Raw genomic sequence first — 6,515 nt, 5'->3', positions numbered from 1 at the left:
TCAAATAATTATTTACTTCACTCTAGATTAACCCTCCCCCTCCTACCCCTCCCCTCCTTACTCCATATCTACGGTCCACCCCCCCCCCCTTCCTCTCCTTACCCATTTTCTTTCCTACCGATGGACATCGTACACAGTCTTCTTTTCGAATTTGAGATGACCGGTACTTTGATTTTTTACATAGCAGTTCTTTGCACAGCCTCATAAGTGAGTACACATTGTGAACTAGATTATTATAAATTTTATATAATTACTTACGATATCCACAAGTCAACTTTATTATATTTATTTATATTTATTTATATAGTGTTACCGGTGACCAATTTGTACTAATGATAATTCATGTCTCACTAATGAATCCCAGCACGCGGAATTAGGTATAATTTTATATTCATTAAAATTAACAAACACTGTATTGACTCCATTCAACCGACATATGTGACCGTTTTTTAATTTGTCTGAATTTATGTATTATACATTTATACTGAAGATGATCGGAAATGCCGATCAAAACATTTAATTTTCATTCCTGATTAAAGAAGGAAAAAAAAAAATTTTTTTTTTGCGAATCAAGATCCTGCTGCGGCCTTTGATCCTCTTATTCCATAACTGTTATATATTTATGTTAAATAAAAACTATTTTGTTAAAAAAGTTGATGATTGGATAATGTTCAGCCACGTTGAAATTATTTACCTCAATACATTTCTTTTCATCAAAAGCTCAGATACTATATTATACTTATTTAAACATTATACAAAGATTCTGATTAAAACAAAGATTCTAATCAAATTTACAAAATTTCTAGACTTTAGTAAAAAATGCTAAATTTTGCTAATTATAATGGTTTATATTTTTGAACTATGCACCGTCAGAATTATAACAAAAAAGAATGTCACTTTTTGAAAATATGAAAAATTTTATGTAACAAAAATTAAAGTTAGAGTTATAGTTTCGACTTAGTTTTTATTATGACTTCTGACGGTACGCACTTTGAAAATATATACCATTAAAATTATCGATATTTGACATTTTCAAATAACCATTTTTAAATAAATTTTTTATTTAATGGTAAAAATATTGTGTTTATTTTATATGCAAATAATGCAATAACTACAAAATGTCCTCTGCTAAGGTATTTTACTTTCTTTGCTTCCCATGTTTGTTTAAAAATAGCAGCTAATTGATTTCAGCAGTTTCCCATGGAACATTTTGTACAAAATTGTGGATTAATTAATAAAAATTGATCAGTTACAATGCTGCTATTTATGCGCTTTTTTTTGCTCGTGTTCAATGTACAGTGTCTATTAAATTAAAATTCTTCGAAATAACTTTTTAGAATTATTTTTTTATACATCTTGTTTTATATTCTTGCTCCTTATCATAAAACAGTGAAATAAATAAAAAAAACGTAAAATATGTAAGAATGAATTCATAATATTTTCTGCAATAAAGATTTAACGAAATATTTATAACATTATTAAGAAATCAAATTACAAACCAAGAAAATATAAACATACTGCAAAATATATTCGGACAATATATTTTACGTGGTATAAAAATAAATGCGGACTTTTATACGTCTGTAATTATTGAACAGAAATTAAATTTATCAATAAATTCAATATTACAAGTATTATTTTGATATAGTAATTATTTAAGATACAAATAATTAAATGTATAATGTTTATTAAAACATTATCTGTTTAAAGAATAAGTTGTAACATGTCTTGCACAGAGTTGGGTCATTGCTATGCAAATTGGACGCGTGATGCTACCGCGTCTCTTGATATCTGCTAGATAAGCTTGACCAATGTATCAATATTTACATTCAAATAAGAAACCATAACTTTTTTCCTGCCTTGTTTTCTTCTACAGAACACTTTTCGTAACAAAGGCTCCTGTATTTCGTATTCAGTTATCTGCGTCTAGTCAGTTGAAACAGACATAATGTCACAAGTGGAAATAACTAGAGACAACGTGTGGGATCATTTTGAAGAAATTTCGGGACAGAATTTTCGGGCAAGGTGCAAGACTTGCAAATCAAGTCTTTTTTACGCCAGTTTTTTAAACATCGATAGACATTTCTGTAAGAAGCATAACGAATATTTCATACTCCTAGCAACCAAAAAACGAAGCGAAATGCCGGGAATGTATTTTAATAATAATGGGAAATGTCAATTTTGTGATGAATGTTCTTTGTCTGAAAATTATCACGCTCACTTACGCCAACATTCTGCGAGAAAACTGGCAATGTATGAAATAACCACAAATAGACGAGAATATTACACACAAATTGATAATTTTACGGTACAGTGTAAAATATTAAATTGTGGCGTTATTAAAACTCTTTTTATTGCAATTGGAACAACTAGACATTTATCAAGTAACACACATTTGAAATACTTAAAACATATACAAACGGACGCAATATTTTTGTCAACAAGTGTCACAGATAAAAGTGAACTGCTGCGAAATTACGAAATATTGAGGAATTTTCAAGCAAAAGGCAAATCTTGCGAATTTCAAGATTGTTATATTGACATTACAAACTTTAGTCTACATGTAGGAAAAAAACATGCAGAAGTTTCTTCATACGAAAAAGGAAACGGAGGAAAATGGCCATGGATGTATTTCAAGTATCATGCTAAATACACTTCACAGTGTCTTTTCTGTCTAAATGTCTTTTCACCGTCTCAATTGCAGTATTTGAAACTTCACTTAGATTATTGTCATCCTCCCGACACACTCGCTAATTATCCGAACAATTATGATTGGGTGTGGAAATATTGTAAGAAGAGTGGGGATTTTCAGGTGCAATGTAGTTTTTGTTTCACTGATATACCCCTCAATGTTAAATCGCATTTTAATCATCATATACAACATTTTGAAAATACACATCGGCAAAAGCTGACAAGTACGCGAAGAACGTATGTCACAGCTGGACCGTCAGGAAGCCAACAAAACTAAAGAAAAAGGTAACAGTAAGCTTTAATAAAATTATTGCCAATACAATTATACATGCATATAATTAATCTTAACATTGTTCAAGTTGCATTTTTGCAGAACAAAACCATACATTTGCCAGACAATTAATTTCTCAAGCAAATATTATAAATGTTTTTATAGATGTATCCAAAGGTTAATCATGAGATTGATGCTAATGCCATTCGACAACCAACACAAAAGACAATCTCGACTTTGGTGATTGAAACAATCTATGATATGCAAAAGAAATAATATCTTTGACATGTAATTATTTGTTTTATGTTTATAAAATTATAATTATGTTTATAAATTTACGTATTATGAGAAGTACAAAGTAACATTTTGAAATTTATTAAGTACATATGTTCAACGTATTTGATATATTTTGCTTATGTGTAGTCTATTTGAAATTTATAAACAATATTTACAATTTTATAAAGTAAAATTTATCAATTATTCATTTTATGAATTAACAATAGATCTTTCGGTAGAGACAAAATTTGTCATACCGACAATAAGTTGTTTAACACAGTCATCATATTTTATTTTAGTTTCGATTTCTTATATTTCTGCGTATAGATTGGTCATACGTGTATTTTGGGTACTTTTGGTACTTTAGGTAACTTTATTTCATTATGACTTCATAATTATTATTATATTATTAATGATTTTCTAACTGTAATACTAATGTATAATAATAATTATTGGTAAAGTGTGTCAATTAAAATTTTTTAGTTTAGCCTATAGAATTGATTATGTTGTCAGTACTTTACAAACATCTATGAAACTGTGTCATTTTATTATTTTAATACCATGATCACGTAGAAATTTTTGTACTATTCATTTATTAGTATTAATGTTTACATAATGTTTTATTTGCTGAATATAATTTTGAACATGGAAGTCACACATTTTTATGTTGTATGTAATAATTTAGTGTAATTTAGTATAATTAAAGATTGCGATGGATGTTAATTAATGGTATGTATTTATAATTATTGTACTTAAAATACATACACATCAAAATATACATTCAAAAGATAGTCGATTTATTTAATTACTTTTTACTAATTCATATTTGGTACATTCCTGGAAAAAAAAAAAAACATTTTTAAATGGAAAAAATTTTGTCTTACATATAAATTTGAGTAACATTAAAGAAAAGTAAAACATACATATGCATGCAATTTAATTATAGAAAAAGTATTCTTTTTCGTGTAATGATAAAAAAAGGAGGATGTTAAATATAGGTCAATTTTGGCCTATGGTGTGGAACTAAAACTACAAATGGTTTCTTATAGATTTCATACCGTAGAATCACGTGGTAAAGTTTGTTTTCTTCTAGACACTGGGAAAATTACGGAAAAATTGAAAAAAGACCATAAAGAATGGAATTTTCCGAGCTGGTTGAAGCTAGGAACATTCCTGCAGCGATTTTAAAAAAATGATTTGTCGCTTTTGTCCTTTTGCAGGGAGGAAGTTCTGAGGCTCTCACATGACATACAAAAAAGACCTATCCGTTACATACGTCGGAAGACACCCTTAGCTTTGCGAGAATCATTCGAGTGATTTTGGGGTTGATTTTTCGGGTATAAGAGTGTCTTCCGACGTATGTATCGAATCGTATTTTTCTGCATGTTGTATGAAGGCCTCAGAACTTCCTCCCTGCAAAAGAACAAAAGCTACAAATCATGTTTTAAAAATCGCTGCAGGAATGTTCCAAGCTTCAACCAGCTCGGAAAATTCCATTTTTTATGGTCTTTTTTCAATTTTTCCGTACTTTCCCCGGTGTCTAGAAAAAAACAAACTTTACCGCGTGATTCTACGGTATGAAATCTATAAGAAACCATGTGTAGTTTTGGTTCCACATCATGGGCCAAAATCAACCTATATTTAAGATTCTTTTTTCAAATTATTATACTTTTCTGAATATATGAAATATTTCGCAAATTATATACGTTACTTTTTCTTCCATTTGATTAGTAACATTTTGTACACCACCAGAGGTTGATTTTTCAAAAACTTGGTATCTGCGAAACATATTTAATCACTGTACTGTGTAAGAAATACGGGATCATATTTTTCAGTTTGCTCAAATGCTACCTGATTTAATAAATTACCTAAAGAAAATGGTTATGTGATATTGTTACGTTTCCGAAACGTGTCGCGCAGTTCGCACAAATAAATCAACACTTTTTATAGAAGAGAACACTTTAATAAATAACACAGAACTCAATAATTAGTAACCGGGAATACAATACTAAGATCGGAGCTGTCATAAACGTCCGCCCGAGCAGACAGCTATCAAAGATGTGACATATGACAGTTTGTTTATAACTGTCATAGAGACCCTTCAAACTGCTAATCAATATTCGTTGTCTTGACAACAAATATAAGAAAGATTATTAATAAATGCCATTTGGCTTCAACTCTCTAATGACCGATCGATATTATCGATCGGTCCGTCAGCTGTAACACACACAGCATCAGCGGCGAAATAGTACGGGCGCAACAATATTTTAATCGTGCCATCTCTGCAGAGTAACACTCAAATAGTACTTCGTCATTGCACAATGATCTTCAAGCGGGATGAAAAATCTGCGTTCGAGTAAAGATCAGCGAGAGATCGCGCATTGTAAAAAAATTATACCATAACACAAATAAAATGTTACGGTACATAATTAATAACAAAAGTTATTAATATATAAAACTATAAAATTATATTTGTATTATTACATGCTTTATTTGTTGCACGTTATTATTTGTATAATGGTACACAATATTTTCCATTAATGAGCATTTCTTCAAAATTTTTCGAGCATTGATTGTCAAATAAAATGCATTGGACATCAAACAAGTGTTTTAATAAAACTAGAATAATATAAAATAGATAAAGAATAAAGGACTTAAGTATGGTTACGTATAATATTTGTAGAATATATGTATTCTATAAAGAGGTAGGCTTGGGCAATTGTTTAATTGACCGATTTCTAAAATTAAACATATTATTGAAGATTTAATTTCTTTTATTAAAACAATATTTTAATTATTTCTCTTATAAGTCATAAAATAAAAGTTTAAGTTTAGCTAACAGAAATAAAATTAAAATTGTGAGACGACAATACTCAATTAAAAACATACAACAAAATAATAGGTAAGCACATATGTATTAATTTGTCAACTTTATATATATGAATATTAAATAATAATTGTTTTGTTAAAATATAGCTAATGATTGGATAATGTTCAGTCACTTTGAAATCATTTATCTCAATACATTTCTCTTCATCAAAAGCTCAGATATTGTATTATATTTATTTAATAAAAATTTATCGAATTTACAAAATTTCTAGATTTCAGAAATCTGTTTATATGCGTTATAGAAAAAAACAGATGAATAAACTGTAAGTACTTGTAAATTTCTCATTAAAAAAAGAATATTGTTTATGTAGTCAGAACACGTAGGTTAAAAATTATCAAACTTCTTTAGGAAAATTATATACCTTTGAATTGTTAATGTTAAGTTTAT

At 28.7% G+C, this 6,515-nt stretch overlaps 1 long non-coding RNA gene across 1 annotated transcript; it reads right to left on the bottom strand.

Moving 5' to 3' along the window:
• Positions 1-3,944: 3,944 nt before the first annotated feature.
• On the bottom strand, positions 3,945-5,793 carry LOC136998042 (uncharacterized). The gene is made up of 3 exons (XR_010888621.1): positions 5,107-5,793; positions 4,950-5,016; positions 3,945-4,075 (listed from the first exon to the last, which is right to left on the bottom strand). It is a non-coding gene; the product is annotated as an uncharacterized lncRNA (long non-coding RNA).
• Between the last annotated feature and the right edge of the window lie 722 nt (positions 5,794-6,515).

The sequence above is a fragment of the Linepithema humile genome, chromosome 2 (genome assembly GCF_040581485.1).
Source record: "Linepithema humile isolate Giens D197 chromosome 2, Lhum_UNIL_v1.0, whole genome shotgun sequence".
Classification (NCBI taxonomy): Eukaryota; Metazoa; Arthropoda; class Insecta; order Hymenoptera; family Formicidae; genus Linepithema; species Linepithema humile.
This window is presented reverse-complemented; position numbering and strand designations above follow the sequence as displayed.